Here is a 22,555-nt window from a genome sequence, read left to right as displayed (position 1 = left end):
CATCCTCCTCCCCAAGCTTGGCCACAGCAGCACTGGGGCATTCTGGGATCAAATCAGAAAGTGGCATAGCTTTTGTAATTCTGGGACTGTCCCTGGAATATCGGGAAATTTGGAGGGTGTGCTTTAGCTACACACTGCAGTATGCAGTTCATCCACCACAATGCCACAACTGGGTGCATGGGAAGCAGCACAAATGAAGTTGTGTCACTTTAACATGCCCAGTGTAGCCTCTGCAAATCTGACCCTGCCTCCAGATGTTTATACCTCATGGCTCATACCCATCTATAAAGCTAAAGGTAAAGGACCCCTGACCGTTAAGTCCAGTTATGAACGACTCTGGGGTTGTGGCGCTCATCTCGCTTTACTGGCCGAGGGAGCCAGCGTTTGTCCACTCCACAGACAGTTTTCCCAGGTCATGTGGCCAGCATGACTAAGCTGCTTCTGGTGAAACCAGAGCAGCACATGGAAACACCATTTACCTTCCCGCCAGAACAGCGCCTCCCGCGTCCCTGAGATCTATAAAGCTACATTTTCCTAATATTTTCTTAACTAGTGACTATTGCCCCATCTTGTGCCAATAAATTCCATAATTATGCATTGCATAAAAAGGCATGTAGGGACGCGGGTGGCGCTGTGGGTTAAACCACAGAGCCTAGGTCTTGCCAATCAGAAGGTCGGTGGTTCAAGTCCCCATGACGGGGTGAGCTCCCGTTGCTCAGTCCCAGCTCCTGCGGGCCTATCAGTTCGAAAGCACGTCAAAGTGCAAGTAGATATAGTAGATAAATAGGTAAGTACAGCAGGAAGGTAAATGGCATTTCTGTGCGGCTTTGACATGCTGGCCACATGACCTGGAAGCTGTACGCCGGCTCCCTCGGCCAATAACACGAGATGAGCGCCGCAACCCCAGAGTCGGTCATGACTGGACCTAATGGTCAGGGGCCCCTTTACCTTTACCTTTAAAAAGGCATGTACTTTTGACTGCCCCGGACCTACTTCAAATCGGCTTTGTTGGCTGACCAGTGTTATGAAGGAGAAACACTCCTCTCTCTCTCCAAACTGACAGCCTTTATCCCTTCCAACACTGCACTCCTATTTGGGACACTGTGAAGGATGTATATTTACCTAAAAGTAAACATGTATAAGAACTAATTATAAGTTGCTTTCTCCCTCCCTAAAATTAAGAGCCTCTAAAGACAATAGTGGAGATACTCCAATCCCTTTGATACTTTCAATTGCCTTTTCTGTACCTTTCCCAGGTCTGTAATACAATTTTTGAGTCAAGGAAACAGCGTTCCAAATGCGACTGCACAAACGGTTGACACATCAAGCTAGTTCCACACAAAGCTCTGCACAAAGGCAACACACCAGACATCTATTGTGGCCTGTTGGACATGTGGGTATCCTCTTGGCTTTTCTGTCATTGACAGGTTCTTCGAGAGAAGACTTCTCAAGCTCCACCAGGTAGGCCCCCATACACGGCTGATTAACTATGTTGAGCCTGAGGGGGTCACACGTTGCAAGGACCCGATTTACAACAAATCCTTCATTAATATGTGAAAGACCCCACCTAAAAGATTCCGTCACTGCACTTGTTTCATAAAGATAAGGTGCTGAGTCACCCATTCCAGATAATCTGCCTTGCTGCTTCTGTTTAATATGGCTTGATAAGTTGATCTTTACTTACACTCATCTAAATCCAGGCCAACCTGGAAATTACCTGTTTGATAAAATATATGCATCTGCCATTGAGAGTTACTGTTATATGAGTCCAATCTGAAAAGCTCAGCCCCACTCTGGATGCAGCCATAAATAGTGAATAATGATTCCCACTCCTGGCTTGCTTTATGTGTAAATGGCTTTGGCTAATGATGCATCTATCCTCTTTACAATCCACTTGATATGTGAGTAAACACAACAGTGACTTGTGCAGTAAATTACTTTAAATCTGGAATCAGGAGACCAAGTTGGTCAATATTACAGATAAAATGTGTCCAAGGCTTTCTCTCTTTACAGTGAATTTGTACCCCTTCCATGCCACTGTGAAAATTCCAGATTGCACTGTCTCAGTGGTGAGAGGAGGGAACTTTGCACATACTCAGGAATGCATTTTTCTTTATTGGCTTTGATTTTCCAGTACTGAACCCTGGGAACAAGGTCTGTCGCTAAGTCCAAAGTAAGCCTGGTACATTCCCCTGCCAAGTCTGTGCCAGTAAAGTAAAGATGACATAGGAACTTTTAGACATATATATCAGAGGTGCAACGACTTGTCTTTTGTTGCCTACTTTTCCTTTCCTTTTATCTTTTCACTAAAATTTCACAGCCTATTATTATTATTATTATTATTATTATTATTATTATTATTATTATACTGCCCTATACCTGGAGGTCTCCGGGCAGTTCACAGGACAAAATCAAAATATAAAGCCACAAAATATATAATCAAACCCTTGGAGACCTCCAACACACCAACAAGCTATCTGCTTGGCTGGGGAGGGCACAGCAGTCACACAGCCAGGAGCTGCAAACATGGTGCCCTATGGATGTTGCTGGCATTCAGTTTCCATCAGCCTCAGCCCCATAACCAGCAACTGGGGTTGTTGGGAGTTGTAGTCCAACAACATATGGAGGGCGCAATCTTGGCTACTGCTGCTGTAGCCATACAGTTGCTTTTAGTGTGTAGAATCATAGAATCATAGAGTTGGAAGAGACCACAAGGGCCATCCAGTCCAACCCCCTGCCAAGCAGGAAACACCATCAAAGCATTCTTGACATATGGCTGTCAAGCCTCTGCTTAAAGACCTCCAACGAAGGAGACTCCACCACACTTCTTGGCAGCAAATTCCACTGTCGAACAGCTCTTACTGTCAGGAAGTTCTTCCTAATGTTTAGGTGGAATCTTCTTTCTTGTAGAAGCAGTGCTTTTTTCTGGGGTGATGCCGGGGGATGCATACCCCTAAACATTTTGTGAATCTAAGTTTGGCCTCAATTAGGGGCAGTATTTCAATATGAGGAGGAAAATGAGAGTACCCCTAAACATTTTTTAAAAGAAAAAAGCACTGTGTATAAGGATCTGTGGACTGGGACACTAACCTACAGAGTACATGTCCGGCTACACTCAGCTTCCCCTTGCTTCTGTATCATGAAACCCAGGAGGAAATGATTATTTCCTCCCAAGTTTCCAAGTGCTTCCACTTCGTTAATCAGTACCTCCCTGCTGGTGAGGACCAGGTCCAAGATAGATGATCCCCTTGTTGCTTCTTCCGCCTTCTGGGGAATGAAATCGTCAGCGAGGCAATGGAGGAATTTGTTGGACCTTACATTCTTGGCAGAGTTTGAGTTCCAGCAAATACTGGGGCAGTTGCTTTTCTAAATCTCTTTGAGAACAGAGCAAGAATAGTTATTGGATTATATTAACAAGAACTTAAAGAAAACTGGACCGCATGGCTTGTTGTTCAAGAGCAACGTGTTGATTTACATTACGCTTTTTTGTAACAAGTTTGCAGTAAAACTATGGACCTCCTTCTTGGCGTGGAGAGCTTATTGATTCAGGGCTTATTCACACTGACCTCCGTATTTTACAGGCACAGCCTGTGATTTAAAGCTCTGTGTCCAAGCACCCTTTTTCAGTTGGAACAAATAGCAACCCACAGAAAACTCAGACTGATGGTTGCACCAATTCAGCTTTCAAGAGTGGGTTTCCACAGGTAAAGCTTCAAGCAAAGACCAACAACCGCTGCTCGGACACAGTGCATTCAAGTGAAGATCTCTGCCTGAAAAGAGTGGGGCAAAGGGTAGGTGTGGCTAAGCCCCATACACTGCACAAGGTCAGATCAGAGAATTCTGCTCATGTAACTCTAACGAAAAGAAGGTAGGGGAGAAGTTGTTGTGGCCAGATACTCCCAAATGTTCCTTGTCTCTCTGCAGCTTTGGAGGCATAGCAGTTTGTGTGGCTGCTATGTTAAAACTCTGCTGCTGCTGCAGGCTCCCTACCCTGTCTGGATCATTGGGTCTTCCTAGGCCCAGAGTCAGAAGCCAGTGTCAGGACAGGTCAGCAATAAAACACCCGGTGGCAATGAAGTTAATTCTTGATTCAAAGAAACCAAAACTGGCCAAGTGATCACAGCAACTCTTCCCAGTAGGTCTTGCTCCCTCTTCTCCCTCTGACCACTCACCGTCATCCCACTACCAACCCCTGGCTTCCCTTGGGGGTTCCCCAGTTGCTGCCTCCCACCACTCCTCTGCATCCAGCCAGTCCATAAAAGCCAGGCCTCTTGTCCCCCCTGCTCCACAGTACACAGCATTGTGGTCAAAAGCAAGGCACCCAGCATTTGTAGATATAGGGGTCTTGTTATGTACTGAGCTGAATCCTAGAACAATAGGATCCAGAATCAGCAGTCTGATCAGCAGGGCTGGCTCTAGGTAGACCCCTGGTGGCGCAGGGCATCACGGCGCCGGCCCGCCAGGAGGGCGCCGCGAGCTGCGCCCGCTGGCCGGCCGGTCCGCTGGTTCGACACGCAGCAGCGCTGCGCCCGCCCACCCACCGCGCTGGGAAACGGGGCGGGGGGGGCGCCGGAGGGATCCGTCGCTCCACGGCGCCAGGGGCACTTAAGACGGCCCTGCTGATTGGTCTGCAGGAGCCACCCAATCCAACTCCAGGTGGAAGTGAATCAGCAGCCTAATTGGCCTGCAGGAGCAGCCAATCAGGCTGCTGGCAGAAGTCAATCCACAACCTGATTGGCCCACAGGTGTAGCCCTGAAGTAGCCAATCACGCAAGGCCCAATGTGTAAATAATGTATATAAGCAGATGTTTTTGGGAAAAGAGCCATTCTTCTCTTCTTCTCCTTTGACAACTGAATAAAGGGCATGAAATTCTCTCTCGACTCCGAGTATATTTCAGGTCTCCAATGGGCTGAGCAAAAGGAGGACATGGCCTTTCCTGTAGATGCCCAGGCAGACACAGCAGGTCAGCCTGTAGCTGCATTTTGCTTATCTCTTCTTAAAAAAAAGAGAGCAACCTGTCTTGGGTTGAAGTGTGAGTGCACAAAAGATTTGTGGTATGTTCTAGGTCTAGAACATATTTCACAATAACAGCTCATACAGATGTACTCCGAGGGATGCAATTTCAAATTTTCAAAATCAGCAGTGACCCACCCAAGATTTTTTAAGATCTTGGTTTTTCAAGACTACACTTCTTACGCTTATGTTATCTTGGAAAAGCAGCAGCAGTTCTTTTTAGCTACTCTGGTGTTTAAAGAAGGGAAGATAACTCAAGGAAGTTATTATTTATTTGACGGGAGGTGCTCAACATTATAAGCAGTGAAAAGCTTCTGAACATAAACATAACTGGTCTTATTTTGCGTATACTTTTCTGGCATTAAATAATTCATAGACAATAAAATACACATATATGCTTGGGCTTGACAACAGGCTTATAAAATTTGTGTTAGTTATGAAAAAAAAAATCACTGGGTTCCTGCCCCACCCCATCATTTCTTTTATGCTGCACCTGGATCTGTGGTTGCTGCACCTTGTGAAGGCGGCTGGCTATGATGCTGGACCACAGAGCAAAAGAAGGAACACCAGAAAGCTTGAACAAATTACTTAAATGCACTGGATAACCCTAAACATGGGAATTTTTACAGAGCCCATTTCAATGTTCTCCCTTCAGTCCTCCTTGAGGGCAGATATCATGACATCCCAATTGAACAAAGATTTTGCCCATGCAACTCTAATGAGATTGAATCCATTGGGCCCGTTCTTCTATACTGCCCATTGTACTTACCATTCCTTACCATTATTAAGGAAATTACCTGGCTGCTCAGAGTTGCTAAAGATCTGGATATCATTAGGCCTGTTGCGAAATTCTGTTTTATGGCAACGAGGACAAGACAGGCTGCGGTGACAGTCATGACTTGCGAATGAGTACTGATTTTAATCTATGGAATACCAATTTTAGTTGAAGGAGTGTTATTTTTAATGCAAATAAGCTTATAGGGGATTTTTTTATTACATCCGCTTCTTCATTTGAGTGTGGTATATGATGTTGTTAACTTTGCTGTCTGGTTTTTGACTGTAATAAAGATTGTTTGCTTGCTTGATTTCTGAGATATGCTTATCATCTTTCTTTTCTTTTTTCTTTTTTTTTATTTGCATTTCAAATCATTACAAATTATATCAACACCAACAAAGGAAGGTGAAAGAAAGAGTAAGAAACCTATTATAAATTATAAGCAGTTATAAATCAAGAAATCATATAAAATAGTAAATCATATACATTTAACATGTTATAAATAAATAAAAGTAAACTTCAACAAATTGATGACCAACAAAAGCAAACTTCAGTTATGAAGAAACGGGTAAAAGAAGAACATGGATAAAAAGAATAAGATAAAAAGGTAACTAAAAAGAGAAAAATAAAGAAATATATAGAAAAGATTATATATATATATATATATATATATATATATATATATATATACACACACACACACACATATGTATAGTTTACAATTTTTCTACCCCCCACCATCCCACCCTCCACCCACCATACGTGAAAATTGTGCTTCCAGCCATATTTGTTCTGCGCCTTTTATGTTCTTTCAATCATCTGTATACCTGAAACATTATTATTTATCTCTTAATAGATCTTTCGTGCCTGAGTCATCAAATGGCTTCTGCAAGCGAGGGTTTTTCCATCATTGTCATTACGTAATTTCTATATTTCCCCCAATCTTTATTTCTGGTTTCCTCATTAATTCCTTTAATTTCAGCATATTTCGTTGCTGAATTGTAATATATTAGCAATTTTTTCTGCCAGTCCTCTTTGGTTGGTACCTTGTTACTTTTCCAATTTAAACCAATCAAGTTTCTGGCTGCTGCTGTAGCATACATTACGATGCTTCTATCTTTGCGCCGAATTTCATCATGTAATATACCCAGGAGAAATAATTCTGGGTTCTTTTTAAATGAATACTTAAGAATTTTTTTCATTTCCCTATAAATCATATCCCAGTAGGGCTTTATTTCATTACACCTCCACCATATATGGATGTAACTACCTATTTCTTTTTGACATCGCCAGAACTTCTCATCAGCTCCTTTATACATTTTGGATAATTTTTGTGGTGTTAGGTGCCATCTGTGTTGCATTTTAATTAGGTTTTCTTTTAGGTCGTAGCTTGGCGTATAATTCATATCCCTGTTCCATAATTTCTCCCAGCTGTCTACCGTGATTGCCTTCCCCAAATCTTGTCCCCAACGGATCATTGTTGTTTTGGTTAATTCTTCTTTTGTTTCCCATTCCAATAATAAACTGTATAGATTTTTAATATATTTGTTCCTGCCAATTGTTAAAAAAATTTCGAATTGGGAGATTTCCTTATTGAATCCTATCTTTTTATCTATTTGGAATCTTTGATTTATTTGGAAGTACTGCAACCAGCTGCTTAGGAGATGTTTTAATTCGTTGTAGCTTTTTAATTTTAATTCGACCCCAACTTCTTCTAATATGTTCTCATAATTTGGCCAATTTGTGCCCATGTTACGTCTTTTGACCGCCACCACTTCCAGTGGCGATAGCCATTTTGGAGTTTTTGTTTCTAAGATTCTACGATATTGTTTCCAAATTTTATAGATGGATTTCCTGATAATATTGTTAAAAAATATATTTTGGGGTCTTAGATTTTCTTGTATTAAATAAAAATGCCAGCCAAAGCCAAGTCCTTCACCTTCTAAATCTAATATTTCATCATTTTTAAGCTCCACCCACTCCTTCATCCAATATAAGGCTGCTGCATTATGATAAAGCTCCAAATCCGGTACGTCCAGGCCCCCTCTGCTCTTATGGTCAATTAGCACTTTATATTTTATTCTAGGTTTTCTGCCTCCCCATATAAATTTGGTAATATCTTTTTCCATTCATTAAAGCATTTGCTTCCGCCTAAGATGGGTAAATTTTGAAAATAATAATTCATCTTGGCTAACACTACCATTTTAATCAGAGAGATGCGTCCCAATAATGATATTTTTAACTTCGTCCAAATTTCCATTTTCTTTTTGATCGCCTTCCAAATTTTTACATAATTTTCCTGATATAAATCAATGCTTTTTGCTGTTATTTGGATTCCCAAATAATTTATTTTCTTCTTAATTTGTATACTGGTCAATTCTTGTAATTGTTCTTTTTCCTCTATCTCTAGATTTTTTACCATCATATTCGTTTTTTTATAATTTATCTTAAATCCTGCCAATTTACCATATTCCTCGATTTTTTTGTAATGCCTTGGGGACGCTATTAATAGGATCTTCTGTTGTTATAATAACATCGTCGGCGTAAGCTTTAACTTTAAATCTTTTTTGTCCAATTACCACACCTTTAATATCTTCTTCATTTCTTATGCTTTGTAATAGTACTTCCAACACCACTATGTAAAGTAGGGGAGATAGTAGGGGCACCTATCTCCCCTACTTATCATCTTTCTTTGTGTGGATATTGGTATAGCCATGTGGCTTGTAAGTGTAGACCAATAACATCCAAACTTTTTTGAGCTGGAACAGTTTCCACAAGGTAATATAGATAAAGTTATATACACATATAGAAAACTAATCTTGTGAAAGGGCCCTGATGTAAAATAAGTGTAGTTGTCAGAATAACCATTCTGTGGACCAGACAGTAGCAGAAGGCTGATTTCTGAGGATTTATGTCAAGTCTCACCAATCCAAAGATTGCAAACTGCTTGCCAGTCTCAGTGGGTGACATTTCACCACCCTGTTTCCTTCTATGCCTAAATGCAACAATCCTTGGCGGCTTGCTAAGCTAGATCCCAAGTTTGGGTTCATTTCAGACCCTAAAGCAGGCACCCCCAAACTTGGTCCTCCAGATGTTTTGGGACTACAGTGATGGCCGGCAAATGAGTACCTGTACTGATTTTAATCTCCAGAATACAGATTTTAGATGATTTAATGTAAATAAGTTTATAGGGAATTTTTAATTACATCAACTTCTTCATGCGGATGTGGCTTATGTTGTCGTTAACTTTGCTGTCTGGTCTTTGACTGTAATAAAGATTGATTGATTTGATTGGCTATTTTGAAGCAAAAGTCCACGTTTTGACCTCCCAGAGTCATCACTCAAATACATTCTCTCAAATGGGATCGAGGCGATCTATTCAGAGCAAAAGGCAAGATTGATAATTAATAACACCCTAACAGAATATTTTGAAATCACAAAAGGAACTAGACAGGGTTGCCCTTTATCACCGTTATTGTTCATCATGGTCCTGGAAATATTATTGATCAGATTAAGAGACCTATCTACAATTAGAGGTATTAAGGTAGGTGCAAAGCAATTTAAAGTGAAAGCCTTCGCAGATGATTTAGTTTTAACATTGGAAAATCCAAAGGAAAGTGTTGCAGAAGCTATAGAAGTAATGGAGAAATTTGGTCAATTGGCAGGATTCAAATTAAATAGACAAAAAACCAAGGTTATGGCAATGAATATGACGAAAGAAGAAAAACAGGAATTACAGTTAAAACATGGACTCGACGTGGCTAAAAAGGTAAAATATTTGGGAATATGGATGACAGCAAAGAATATTAATCTTTACAGTGATAATTACGAACAAGTATGGAAGGAAATAAAGAAAGACCTGGAAAGATGGACTAATATGAAAATGTCATTCTTAGGAAGAATTGCAACAATAAAGATGAATGTATTACCTAAGATGTTATTCCTATTTCAAACTATACCTGTGGTTAAAGGTACGAGGCAATTCCAAGAGTGGCAAAAGATTTTATCAAGATTTGTCTGGCAGGGGAGAAAACCTAGAATAAAACATAAGATTTTGGTAGATAAGAAAGAAAGAGGTGGATTCGCCCTGCCAGACTTGAGACTTTATCATGAAGCGTCCTGTATCTGTTGGATAAAAGAATGGATAACTCTAGAGAATACGGACTTGTTAGATTTGGAAGGTTTTAACAATAGATTTGGATGGCATGCATATTTATGTTATGATAAAAAGAAATCACATACCGGGTTTACGAATCATGTGATAAGAAGATCTCTGTACGAGGTGTGGGAAAGAAATAAAAGGCTGTTAGAGACTAAAACACCCTGGTGGGTCTCACCAGCAGAGGTATTAACAGTTAAGAAAGTAAATATGGAAAAGAGGCGGGCCACGTATGAGGAAATCTTGACGAAAACTGAAAAAGGATGGAGTTTAAAACCTTTTGAGGACATTAAAGGAGTGTTAACAGGATGGATAGAATACCATCAAATAAATGATGTGCTTAAAGAAGATAGAAAAATAGGTTTTGAGGATAAAAGATCCAAATTTCAAATAGAAGTGCTAGAAGGCAAAACAAAGCTTTTGGCAAAGATGTATGATCTGTTGTTGGAGTGGTATACAAAAGATGAGTTGACAAAAGAAGTGATGATTAAATGGGCAAAAGATTTGGGGCATAATATTGAATATGATGCGTGGTTGAAACTATGGAATCAAACTTTAAGATTTACAGCATGTACTGCCTTGAAAGAAAATGTATATAAGATGATGTACAGATGGTATTTAACTCCAGTTAAGTTAGCTAAAATGTATAGAATGAGTGATAAAAGTTGCTGGAAATGTAAAGAGAAAGATGGTGAATTTTATCATATGTGGTGGACATGCGAAAAAGTTAAAAGATTTTGGGAAAGTTTATATAATGAATTGAAAAAGATGTTTAGATATACCTTTCCAAAAAAACCAGAAGCATTTTTGTTAGGAATAATAGGAGGAGAGATTAGAAAAGAAGATCAAACACTGTTTATGTATGCAACAACCGCGGCTAGGACTTTGTTAGCCCAAAAATGGAAATTACAGGAATTACCTACAATTGTGGAGTGGCAGATAAAAATGATGGACTATGCTGAACTTGCTAGATTGACATGCAAGATTCGTGACCAGGGGGAGACAAGGTTTCAAAAGGACTGGAGTAAATATGTGGACTATATGGAGAAAAACTGTAGATCATTAAAAACTCTCGCAGGATTAAAATAAACCTTACGAATTGACCAATATGTTAAAAAAGGAACTGCAAAAAAAAGGAATTAATAAGAAACCCGCATGAAGGGAGGGGGGGAAGTCATAGCTCGGCGGAGCAAGGTAAAAGTTGTGAATATAAGATCTTGTATAAAAGATTGGTTTTGTTAATTTGTTGAATTTGGAAAATTGGAATAAAATGTATTAAAAAAAAAAAACAAATACATTCTCTCAGGATGACTCACCCTATGTTGCCCCCCCACTTTCTCGGGATCTATGATTTTATGAACCAGCAAAAAGAAAAAAACGTAAAGGACCTCTGGATGGTTAAGTCCAGCAAAAGGTGACTATGGGGTTGCGGCGCTCATCTTGCTTTTCAGGCTGAGGGAGCCGCCGTTTGTCCACAGGCAGCTTTCCGGGTCATGTGGCCAGCAGGACTAAACTGCTTCTGGTGCAATGGAACACTGTGATGAGTGCCAAAGCACACAGAAACGCCATTTACCTTCCCACCACAGTGGTGCCTATTTACCTACTTGCACTGGCGTGCTTTCGAACTGCTAGGTGGGCAGGAGCTGGGACCAAACAACGGGAGCTCACCCCTTCGCGGGGATTCAAACTGCTAACTTTCTGATTGGCAAACCCAAGAGGCTCAGGGATGAAAGAGATGGACACACGTGGTCTTCCTCACAGCGGGAATTCCAAAGAGTTTTGGAGCAACCACTGAAAGTACTGTGCTACAGACAGCTACTAAGTACACTTTTCAAATGGCTAAAGCATAGAAGGACCTCTCCAGAAGATCTCAGTGTGCATGAGAGTTCATATGGCAGGAAATATTTCTGAAGAAATGATAGCTCCAATGGACTTTTTCTTCTGATGGTTGAATATCCTTTTCTTGTACCCTTTAAGTGGTCAAGCTGAAATACATAACTCTGAACTGAGCACTTTGTTGTTTCTAGTAGACAGCTATTGATCTTCTTTTCCAAAATAATAAATGCTTTGCAGCAGTCATCTTGGAACTAGGATGGAGTCTGTGGGAAGACTTTGAATCAGATGCAGCAGTTTCTTCAGCAAATCATATTCCTGTCTGACCAAAGTCAACTTCATTGCACTTAAATCACCTCTCCAGACATTCAACCACACCACCCAGCCTGATGTCAATTCTTTTCATATAGTTTCATGGCTTCTGTAGTATGGATATTCTATAAAGGTAAAATAAGAATGAGAAAATAACTGGGCATTTGTCTTGAGAAACAGTTAAGGATCATAGTCGATTAATTTTTAAAGGAAATTTAAAAGTACATGTCAAGAATGCATTGCAAGGAACTTTGAATGTGGACTGGTATGCTGTTCCTCCAAAGGGATCTAAATCAAAAATGTATGTTGATTCATATTATGATAGATCTTAAGCCCAGTTTTCAATGTTTCCCATTCAATGCTAGTAGGTGTGCTTGAGGGGAATGCATTTGCACCCTCCGTGGGGTTCTCTGTGGGCAGGCACACAGGCAATTGCTTACATACGCATGTGGCCATTTTTTTAAAAAAAAAAATAGACACCTGCACTTTCGCCCAAGGAAATTGCTACCTTTACCTCTTATAGTATACTTTGAACCTCTAACCCTAAGGTGGGGAGCCAGACCACATCCTTAACACCCCCAATATCTGCAAGTCAATAGGTGGGTGGGGGCCAGGTGACATCAGGATGTCAGGTGATTGGCCCATGCCAAAGTTCAAATGAGGTCACTGGAGTAGAGTCCCTAATTTGCTTGGATGGCATCTTGGATGCCTCTTTCTGGCAACTCCTGTAGTGGGAAATGTCTTGCTCTGCTTTCCTTTGGACCAGATCAGTGAGGCTGGGGGTCTTGTCATCTAGGCAGCTCTAGATCCAGGTTAAAAAAAAAGATGTAGAATAACATACGTAAGAGCCTTGCTGAATCAGACCAAAGGCCATCTAGTCCAGAATTCCTGTTCTCACAGTAGCCAAGCAGATACCTGTGAGAAGCCCCCAAGCAGAATGTGAGGCAGTCTGAATTATGCCCTTTTCTTCTTCTTACTGATGACTGTAGCAGTTAGAAGAAGACCATGGCTGAGATCTTAGTTATATTCGTCACACTGGTTCTCATTGCCAAAGAAAGTCCTCTCGATAGTAGCGCAGTGGAACACCTTCCCATCAGATGTCAAGGAAAGAAACAACTATCTGACTTTCATAATACATCTGAAGGCAGCCCTGTTTAGGGAAGCTTTTAAGGATTGCTGTTTTTATTATGTTTTTAGATATGTTGTAAGCCACCCAGAATGGCTGGGGAAACCCAGCCAGATGTGTGGGGTAGAAATATAACAACAGCAGCAGCAGCAACAGCAACACACATCTCTGCCCCCGTTGAATTCAGATTTCCCTGCTCTTTGGAAAATGCAGAAAGGGAAGAAAATAAAGATGTGGAAAAACACCAGCACAGAATTTTCTGTTTCCCAGCTTTTTTTTTTTAACGTGTGTGCTGACATTTTGCTGGGTGCAATCTATCCCCCCCCCCATCCACTGAGTAGGCTGCTGCTGTTGAGGCCATGTGTGACACACATGTACTTATTAAATGCTGTTTTCACAAGTTTGGTATATTGTAAAATTTGTATCTCAAAAATAAACATTAATATCTGTGCAAGGGTAAACCAATATCTTTGTGCATGTCCACAATGCAACTCAGGGAAGGTGGGGCAATACTGGTTGAGCAGAGGGGGAAACAACACATTCACATGTGAATATCTCTTGTAAAGCACTGCCCACCAGTGTGGAAGGGAAACACTGAGAAAGAGCTCAAAAGCACACACAGAAAAAAAATCTGTATCACCCCCCCCCCACACACACACTAACAATCTGGCATGCACACAAGCCTGTACATACAGGTCCCAGTTTCTGAGCACAATTTGTTCCCAGAAAATTGTTCATTAGGTGAGCGTTTGCATAAGGAGCGAACAATTTCCGCTCCTTATGCAATTTCTAATCCATGATCTCTCAACACGGTTTCTTCCTAAAATGGTTGCAGCCAATCAGCAAAAGAGAGAGAAGGGACAACGGAAAAACTGATTTGTCCAATCTCCGCCTTCCTCCATTTCAGAGTCATCTGAGATACAGTCAAACCACATATGTAATCTCTGGAAGACTTTCCCCCTGATTTGGACTTCTCGATACTAGCCTGCTGTGCCACACGCTGCCTCTCAGCTTTTCTTCTTAGCTTTTATTTCCTAAAGCTTTTTCTTCTTTTCTTTTCTAATTTCCTCTGTCTTCTGCTGGATGCTTTTCAGAACATGAAATTTGGTCTGAGAGCCAACAACATTTCCTATAAACAAATAAGAACATTTGAAAGGAAGAACAAATCCGTAAATGGAGTGCCAGAATTGTGGATTGCATGTTTACCTGGCTTCCCAGATGCGAACAAAAATTGGGTCTGAGAGCCAACAACATTTCCTGTAAACAAATAAGAACATTTGAAAGGAAGAACAAATCCCACAAGGTAGTGCCAAAATTGTGGATTGCACAACAAAAATGCATAATTTCTCTTGTTATCCTACACGGTAGAATACACTGCATTATGCTTATTTCATCTGGCAGCTTTTAACCTTTTTTTATACATTACATTTGCTAATACTTATTTTATGTATTGATTTTCACTCATGATCATAAACAGAACATTTGTATGTGCTAACTAATGAGTATGTGCCCACTCAAGCAAATGGCACTGCTTTAAGAAGATGCTTAAATGGTTTGCTGGACGGTCAAGACAACAGCCGGGCAGTCAGGGATAGAAAATCTTTTCTATCTAGGCTGAGTGTGTCCATCATTGCCAACCTTACAGGGTCATCAGGCTAGTGGTGGTCTGGGCCAGAAGCCAGAGCAGGCCAAGCAACCAGTGTGACTCTTTGGACCATAGACTACATTCCAGCCACAGAAGAGCCAGAGGTTTTTAAACCCACACAATGCATACGCCTCTCTCCATCCATCCATGCAAGCAAGAAGCATTGTCACAGCTAGGACTCAATCTAATCAGAATGTGGTGAGTGTGGAGTAGGGCTTGTGAGGGGCATGCCCCACTGAGAGGGAGGGGTTTGGCCTGGGGTCAGTCCTGAGGGCCAGCTGAAGAGGCCTGAAGGAGCACATTCAGCCCACAGGCTGGCGATTCTCCGCCCCTCCTGATCTAGGCACATCTTCTAGCATTTTCTTCAGTTGAATTCTCAGGAAGGGAGGATGTGATTGAAATTTCCTGATGACACAAAGTTAGGAACAAGCACCACAGGTATAGAAGATGACCAAAATATTGAACAGAATGAGGGTGGAACTACACATTCTGTGGGAGACCTGCATTCTGATCAGCCTAATGGTTGTACTATCACTATCATCATCATCATCACCATCATCACCATCAGTTTCCTCATCACCCCTTTTTTGTGTAACATTCTGCCTGATGAAGAATTCTGGAGCACCCAAAAGCTTCCACACTTTTGTGGTACGCATTTGCATTGGTACCAACCACTGTGGATTTTAGAGTATTTTCTTATGGTGGTCCATGACTACTTTCACTTTTCTTGGGCCAGTCACTGTCTTTTAGCCTAAACTTTCTCAGATGGATACCATGGATGCCACCTTGAGCTCCTTGGATGAAGGGTGGTCATAAACATAATAAAATCAATTCTCTGGCACTTTATCACTCTCAAACACCCCTTCAAATTGGCTTTTTAGAAAAGGCATCAGGGTTCTAAGGACACATAGCACACAGTTATATCCCTTTAAATGCCTGGATTTACAAACAGGGAACCAGAAGCACAGGACCAACACCAGAAGTCTCGTGTCATTCTTTCCCTCTTCCATAGCATGAATTCTTTTGCAGTGCTCATAGTTACTCTCCATTACAGCAATTTTGTTTAAGGTTAAAAGACGAGAGCTGAAATTTCATTCATCTCAGCAGGCTAATAGGGCTAATACAGATTTAAGCTGTCTGCTTCTATGAATGTCTCCTGTCAAGTTGTTATTCCTCCTCTGGGCAAGTATCTAAGTAACTCCATGGTGACATCATATGCCAGAATATCTTAGAGAGCTGAGTCTTCAGCATCCTTGCTTAATGAAGTAAGTCATCCATGCTGCCTTGCCAAAGAGGAGGTCAACTAGCAGTACTGTGAGTGGCAGCAAGCAATGGCTTTGTTGTGCATCATCTTATGCCTGTTACATTCCTTGAATGATATCATGGTTTCAGACATGGGAGAAAATATGCACTGATTTGGAGGAAGTAGTAAAAGTTATACCAATAATATTTTAAACTTTGATTTTGGTAGGTCAGGCTAGGAGGCAACTCTGATAAGAACAAGCCACCAAAAATAACAAGCACTTGTTCAAAATATTAATCTTGTTTTTGTTTTTTGGGAATGCTGCTTTTACAATCTGTATTAAGTGTTATATTCTGTCCCTGTTCTCCACTTTTTATGCTGGTTTATTGTTTGGTTGTACTGTATTAATATTTTAACATTTTACTATTTCGTGGAGCTGGCTTTATTGTAAGGTTCTTCATGGAGGATGTATGTCAAAAACTGGGGTATAAATTTTAAAATAAAATAAATAAATATCTCTCCTGCCTCCTATCTCTTTATTTGCTAGTTGAGCCTAAATCAATTCCTTTCTAAACTATGCTCTTTCCCCCACCCAACCTCCAAACCTTGTGACTGTGGCCTGTAACTCATTAGGACAAACTCCATCGTGGTCCATAATATTGCCATAGCTGTCAAGTTTTCCCTTTTCTTGCAAGGAAGCCTATTCAGCATACGGGAATTTCCCTTAAAAAGGGGGGAGAACTTGACAGCTATGAACATTGCATGTTTGCATGTTAACACTTGAGGCTCAACCCCAATGGCAGCAACCTGAAGAAAACTATGAGGAATAATATGATCACCCTGGCCTCATTGGCCATAGCCTCTTCTCAGGAGTCCCTGAAGGCAGGAAAAGTTGCCAACAATTTGGCTTGGAGCAAGTTCCCTGTGTCTCATGTAGAAGGGATTCCAAAACTGTGGCCCACAGCTTCATGAGGATCATCGGTACTATTTTTCTAGAAAAAGAGGTGTCAGAACACCTCCCTCATTCTCTTAGAATGGCAATGGTGCCGGAACAGTATTCTGGTGAGTTCTGGCTGAAAAAAGCCCTGAGCATCATTCAGGGGGCCTGTGGCATGTATGTAAAAAGACAATTAAAAATCATATGGCAAATTACAATTGCTACAACGGGCGGAAAAATCATTAAGTGGGCCCCCAAGACCGCTATCATAGAGGATTGTTGTACCTGCCTGCCTTTTTCTTAGACTTCTGCATTTTCTCCCATTTCCCCTACTCCAAGTCTTTCCATAACTTGATTCAATTCTGAATGGCCCTTCTCAATCCTGCACATTTACCTGCTTCCCACATTTTGGGGGCAGAGATGGTTTGATACATGTGAATCTCGGATGGTTGTTTCATGAAAAATGTGAATGTGCAGCAGGGAATCCCAACCATTTTTTATGCTATTATATCTTTCAAAATATATTTGGCTTTCTCCAAACCCTCCAAGTGCCCCAATTTTCTAGGAACAGTCCCAGAATTATGAAAGCCATCTTGGCTCCTGATGTCTTGGGCCCACTCTTATTCAACATCTTTATCAATGACTTGGATGATGGGCTTGAGGGCATCCTGAGCAAGTTTGCAGATGACACCAAATTGGGAGGGGTGGCTAATACCCCAGAGGACAGGATCACACTTCAAAATGACCTTAACAGATTAGACAACTGGGCCAAAGCAAACAAGATGAATTTTAACAAGGAGAAATGTAAAGTACTACACTTGGGCAAAAAAGAAAGAAAAAGAAAGAAAGAAAGAAAGAAAGAAAGAAAGAAAGAAAGAAAGAAAGAAAGAAAGAAAGAAAGAAAGAAAGAAAGGCACAAATACAGGATGGGTGACACCTGGCTTGAGAGCAGTACATGTGAAAAGGTTTTAGGAGTCCTGGTAGACCACAAACTTGACATGAGTCAACAGTGTGATGCAGCAGCTAAAAAAGCCAATGCAATTCTGGGCTGCATCAATAGGAGTATAGCATCTATATCAAGGGAAGTAATAGTACCACTGTATCAGACCTCTGGTCAGACCTCACCTGGAATACTGTGTCCAGTTCAAGAAGGATACTGACAAACTGGAATGTGTCCAGAGGAGGGCAACCAAAATGGTCAAAGGCCTGGAAACAATGCCTTATGAGAAACGGCTTAGGGAGCTGGGTATGTTTAGCCTGGAGAAGAGAAGGTTAAGGGGTGATATGATAGCCATGTTCAAATATATAAAAGGATGTAATATACAGGAGGGAGAAAGGTTGTTTTCTGCTGCTCCAGAGAAGCGGACACGGAGCAATGGATTCAAACTACAAGAAAGAAGATTCCACCTAAACATTAGGAAGAACTTCCTGACAGTAAGAGCTGTTCGACAGTGGAATTTGCTGCCAAGGAGAGTGGTGGAGTCTCCTTCTTTGGAGGTCTTTAAGCAGAGGCTTGACAGCCATCTGTCAGGAATGCTTTGATGGTGTTTCCTGCTTGGCAGGGGGTTGGACTGGATGGCCCTCGTGGTCTCTTCCAACTGTATGATTCTATGATGCTTTCAATTAACATCCTGTTCATCTCAGTTCAGTCTACATCAAGTCCTAGCCTGTATCTCAGTTCTGCAAGATCTTAATCATAGAATGACCACTCTGTTTATGGTTTGAGAGCATATACTTCATCCTGTATGTCTTTCATGGGTGGGCTGTGTTAGACCACAAACCACATGTGTAGATTAGATGTGCTTCCTTATTTTGTTGTGCATTGGACCATGAAATGCACTGAATCTCACATTATGCTGCATAGGCTCCAACGTAGATGTGAAAACATGTTCATAAGGCCATATCTGCACTACAAAAGGATGTGTTTTAATGCCATCTAAACTGCCAGAAATTACCTAAAGAGTCATGGAAATTGTGATACAAATGATTATTGTACAGTCATGTACTGTACAGAACTTCCGTTCCCAGGGGATGACAATTACATAAGTTTAGGTCTGTACTGTAGATAAGTCCACAGTCTTTTCCGCTCTTTTTTGGCACTCTATGGCCCCCCACAGTCTTCATAAAAATCAGGAACTGATCATCACTTCAACTTGATATAAAACTACAGCAGAATGAGAAAAGATTCAACACGGTGGACATAACAAGCCACATTGAGATAATGAGTAAAGAATATGACTGAAAAGGATGCCAAAATCCTATTAACCTCTAATAGGCAGCAAATGTAATTAATCCCCCCCCCCCAGAGTAGCAAGGAATGAGGTCTCTAGCAGGTGTGCAACTACCATGTTACTGTTCTTTAAAATATATATAAATAAGGCAGTCTTTTAGTCTAAAACACTTGAAAGGAAGACCAAATGCTGTAATTACTAATTAGCATTCACCAATTTATGCTTGCTAGGAAGCTTAGATCAAGAATTTTGAAAAACATTATTTTTTGGCTCTTGTGTAGAGATGCATAACTCAGCTCATCTTAAGCTTCTAGACTTGTTATGCATTATCTTTCGGGCCAAAGTATCCTTTGCGTTGGGGCTTGCCAATTTGTCAAAAGCAGCATCTGGCTGTGAATTGGAACCAATTTAGAGACACCAGTGCAAAGTTCCATGTTGATGAATGATAATCCACACACTTGCTTGCATAACACTGATAACAAGGCTATGAGATGGTGGGAGGAGAGAAGCTACATGCTGCTTGAGCTGCTCATGCAGTTTTCACAAATGCAGAAAGTATTCCAAAGTGAGTGTTATATTTTATACCAATCTGGCCTTTGGGGTGTCTACAATGACATCCTTGCTCCTCAGAAGGGGTGGGGCAAACTTTTAAGGAGCGTGGGGGCATCCTCTATTTCAAACTATTTGCGATTATCCATCAGCAATACATTGCAAGTTCTGATTCTTCTGTGCAACTATTATTACCACAATGAAATGGGCCTTTGGATACATGCCAAAAAGACAAATCCTTGTACAGTGCTTTAAAATGAAGAGGTGGGTTGAATAGTTGTATAGTTATTTGGGGGCTTTAAGCACTAAACACAACAAAATACTTTGGAATGTTTTAAAATGCACTGCTTTTTTGCTGTTTAACCTTCAAAGCAGATCAGGAGCATCTTCCCAAGAGTAGTGACACACGTGATGTGGCAGAGCCTTTGGTGCTGCTGCTATTTATGTGGAAGGAGCGGGGGGGGAACCACATGGTGCCCTCAGAGGCAGAGTTTGGAGCAATGGCAGAAATGGTAGCAGCACTGGCTGGTTGAGTTCTCTTCACCCACAGATCTAATACACCTTCACTGTGGCAGACAACAGCAGTGATGACCCCAGTCTTAGTGTTGTTTCAGCAGAATTCCCTGATATGAACCTTGTGCAGAGTATGAATCAATAAACTATCCATACCAAGAAAGAATTCAAAAGTTTTTCTGCAAATCTTTCAGCACGTTACAAAAAAGCATTCTAAATACAAACCGACACATTGCCCCTCAGCAACTAGCAATGCTCTCCAGTTTTCTTTAGGTTCCTACTTGTTAATATAGGTCCAATAACTATTCTCCCCTGATTCCAAAGACCCTCCATGCTCAAGGGTATTCCATTAAAGGAATCCGGGGGTGTGGATCTTGTCCAAAGCCTGGGGAGGAGCTAAGGCCATGCCATGACCCCAGCGGAAACCCGGGGGATGCTCGGGTCGATCCACCTTGGCAGAGCTCCCCCTACTGGTGGTTTACCCTTACCAGGCTCCCTGCAAGGCGGGCAGGAGTCATATATAGTCTGTTGACGCCAATGCCTAAGCCAATACTGCTCACATTCTGTAACCAATAAAGTTGTGGCCTAAATTTTGCCCATTAACATTAACCTTAAATTCTGTGTCCTTGTGTTATTCTCATGGGGGTGGCTTGGGGCTTTGACATGCAACTATTCTCCTCTGATCCCAAAGAGACCCATTCTCCTAGGGATGAGTCATCAATTAGGTTGACATCTGCCTGTCTTGGGAAACAATAGTGAAGTCAAACTGTTGGAAGGTAGAAGCACCTGCTGTGGCTATAGAGACCAATGTTTTGCACCATGACATTTATGCTCTCTGTGCTCCTACCAGCAGTCATTCCTCCTCCAGTTACTGCTATGGATAGTCATCAATGAACAGAAACACTTAAATAAAGACCACCCCCCTTTTGCAGCTTGTTTAATATGCATAAAATGTTATGTGGAGGTTTGCACTTGCAGAATATCTGTTGGAAGCATGGATGGTGCTTATGCATAAGCACCATCCATGCTTCCAACAGATATTCTGCAAGTGCAAACCTCCACATAACATTTTTTTTAAAATAAATTTTTATTGTTTTAAAAGATACAAGATAGCAATACACAGATACAATCATACAAAAGACACAACAAAAACATACAATTACGGAAAGAAAAAGAAAAAGAAAAAGAAAAAGAAAAAAAAGAAAAAGAAAGAAAGAAAAATCCCCTTACAGTATTTTATCTATCTCTTACTAACTTATGATCTAAATTCTAACTTACAGATGACTTCCAATTAGACTTGCTGTAATTTATCTTTACATTGTTTCTTTATGCACAGTTTGTTATATACACATCATTTTCTTTTCCCTTTTTTCCTCTATAGTTAATCTTTATGGTGTAGATTTCTTACATATTGGGTTCAGTCTATTTCTGCCAGTGGAGTTTATTTTACTTTATTCTTTCTTATATACTCTTTAAACACTTCCCATTCCTTATTGACTTCTTGTTTCATTTGGCCTCGTATTCTACCTGTCATTTTCGCTAATTGCATGTATTCCACCATTAGGATCTGCCATTCTGCTATATTGGGTGCTATTTTGTTTTTCCAATTTCTTGCTATTATTATTCTTCCTGCCACTAAACCGTACATGAGCAATACTCTTTGGGGTTTTCTTATTTCGTTTGGCAATAGACTCAATAGAAATACCTCTGGCTTTTTTTTAAAGTTGCACTTTAGTAGTTTTTTCAACTCTTCGTATACATCATTCCAAAAAATGCTAACCTCTTTACACGACCACCACATGTGCATATATGATCCGTTTTCTTTCTCGCACCTCCAGCATGTAGGTGATCTATTTTTATAACCCTAACCTCCACATAACATTTTATGCATATTAAACATATATTTTGCACCCAGCCTCCCTACAAAAGGAAGCTGGAAGAGACTTGGAGCTTCTTGGAGGCTTCTTGGGGGTTTAACAATCAAAATACAAGTAATGGCAGATTAGCTTCTCAGAAGGACGTGTTGCTATCTGTTGAATGCCCTCTCTGTTTGTGCCTGGTGATAATGAGCATCCTAAGGGTGGCCAGCACCCTCCCACCACACCCCCAAATCCTCTGAAACCCAGGAGTTTATGCATGCAGAGTTTATGTGTTGGCTTGCATTGCATGTTTATCATCCTTGGCAGACTGGTCTCGATTTGGAAAGACTCTCCAAAGG

This window comes from Zootoca vivipara, chromosome 12, assembly GCF_963506605.1.
Source record: "Zootoca vivipara chromosome 12, rZooViv1.1, whole genome shotgun sequence".
Classification (NCBI taxonomy): Eukaryota; Metazoa; Chordata; class Lepidosauria; order Squamata; family Lacertidae; genus Zootoca; species Zootoca vivipara.
The sequence above is the reverse complement of the archived record's forward strand: the minus strand, read 5'-3'. Positions refer to the sequence as shown.